This window comes from Nansenia antarctica, assembly GCF_963989245.1.
Source record: "Nansenia antarctica genome assembly, chromosome: 3".
Taxonomy (NCBI): domain Eukaryota; kingdom Metazoa; phylum Chordata; class Actinopteri; order Argentiniformes; family Microstomatidae; genus Nansenia; species Nansenia antarctica.
The window spans coordinates 5700486-5702776 of record NC_137688.1 but is presented as its reverse complement, the minus strand read 5'-3'; the positions used below and the strand labels follow the sequence as shown (position 1 = coordinate 5702776).

Below are 2291 nucleotides of genomic sequence, written 5' to 3'. Positions count from 1 at the left end.
TCCGTAGCTATAGATACCAACCGAACATACATCAAGTCACGTACGCCAATCAAAACCACGCCCACTAATCTGGCGCTTGCACAATACTGAACAAATCTAAGACAGAACTTATACAATTACAATAACAATACATACACCTTCATGAAAACGTACATGAATAGTATGGAAAATAATTAAGGAAATAACAGGGGCAAAATAGGGCTGATTTGGGGAAACTAACTGGCTCTAAATTGTGGGCCTTCATAACAATAATAATGTAGACAAACATCTTTAATGTAGACAATAATAATAATAATATTATAATAATGTAGACAAACATCTTTAATGTAGACAATAACAATAATAATAATAATATAATAATGTAGACAAACATCTTTAATGTAGACAATAACAATAATAATATAATAATGTAGACAAACATCTTTAATGTAGACAATAACAATAATAACAATAATATAATAATGTAGACAAACATCTTTAATGTAGACAATAACAATAATAATAATTATAATAATGTAGACAAACATCTTTAATGTAGACAATAACAATAATAATAATAATATATCATATAATAATGTAGACAAACACGACCGAGCTCCTTCGTGCGCCCCACCCTGATGGAGGCACCACCACGAGCCTCACGGAAAACACCCCCTCGTGACGGAGCCCAGACTGTGTGGGGGCAGAAGGGAGGCGATCAGACCCCCATCTATATCAGAATCCATCTATTAGACACATCTCCGACTCTGGGTTTCGTTTGGAAAACCATATTATTCTGTTTGCGAGAAGGAGAAGGAGAAGGAGCATCTCGTTCTCCAGCGTTTCTGTCTCACCGCTCCGTGGAGGCGAGCGGATCTGGACACAACAACAATAATAATAATAACAATAATAATAATAACCTTTATTTCTAGAGCACTTTCTTTTCCTGCAAACGTTCCTGCAGCTGCTCAAAGTGCTTTCCACAATGAGGGCTGGGGGTTCCGACGCTGACATGATGACATGGACGTAGGTAGCCTACCAAGAGAACCCGGTTTCACCGAGAGGAGAGTGCATGAAAAAAGACAACAAATAATTGCATCTTTGATCTGATCCGAGACCAAACCGGAGAACCACCGGTGAGCTGCTGCGATGGCGCACGAGATGTTCTGAGCACCGGGGGCGGCGAGATGAAGGCGGCTGGGAGACCCGGGCGCCGCACGCGCCTCTTCCGGCGTCTCTGCGTCGGTGGGGTCGGTGTGATCACGGCCACCTGGCTCCTGCTGCACCTCCTTCTACTAACAGGTGCGTCACGTGTTCACCTGCTCCATAGGGATGGGAAGGGAGAGAGAGAGAGAGAGAGAGAGAGAGAGAGAGAGAGAGAGAGAGAGAGAGAGAGAGAGAGAGAGAGAGAGAGAGAGAGAGAGAGAGAGAGAGAGAGAGAGAGAGAGAGAGAGAGAGAGAGAGAGAGAGAGAGAGAGAGAGAGAGAGAGAGAGAGAGAGAGAGAGAGAGAGAGAGAGAGAGAGAGAGAGAGAGAGAGAGAGAGAGAGAGAGAGAGAGAGAGAGAGAGAGAGAGAGAGAGAGAGAGAGAGAGAGAGAGAGACCTGGTCTCACCCTTACTGACACAGACATTAAATGTCTCTTTTATGCAGACGACCTAGTCATACTGTCCCCAACTAAAGAAGGTCTTCAGCAAAGCCTGAACATTCTTCATCAGTACTGTCAGACTTGGGCCCTGACAGTAAATATGAAAAAGACCAAAATTATGACCTTCCAAAAGCGATCACGGTTACAGAAGAATCAACCAGTGTTCAAAATAGGTGGGACCCAAATAGAACGGACAAATACCTATACATACCTAGGTTTACAAATTACTTCCACTGGGAATTTCTGTGCAGCTGTGAAGGAACTCAAAGACAAGGCAAAAAGGGCTTTTTATGCCATCAAGCGTTCAATTCAAATCCAAATTCCAATTAGGACATGGCTCAAAATATTTAAATCAGTTATAGAATCAATTGCATTGTATGGCAGTGAGGTATGGGGTCCCTTATTACAAAGTGATTGGGCAAAATGGGACAAAAACCCAGTTGAGATCCTGCATGCAGAGTTCTGCAAAACTATTATCAGGGTACAAAGAAAATGCCCAAACTCTGCATGCAGGGCTGAATTAGGCCAATATCCTTTACTGCTAAATATACAGAAAAGATCTATTAAATTCTGGAGCCATATTAAAAAGAGTGACCCTGCCTGTTACCATTATAAAGCCCTTGCCTGCCAAGAGTTGAACATCCAAAAGAGCCCCCTCAGTCAGCTG

General features: G+C 42.5%; 1 pseudogene across 1 annotated transcript in view; it reads left to right on the top strand.

Annotated features, from left to right (window-relative positions):
* The first annotated feature begins 1166 nt into the window (after positions 1–1166).
* LOC308153219 (sodium/potassium/calcium exchanger 3-like) overlaps positions 1167–2291 on the top strand; it is a 16250-nt pseudogene continuing 15125 nt past the window's right edge. The window contains exon 1 of the transcript in view: positions 1167–1281. The product of the transcript in view is annotated as a sodium/potassium/calcium exchanger 3-like (transcript). The remainder of the gene's footprint in view (positions 1282–2291) is intronic.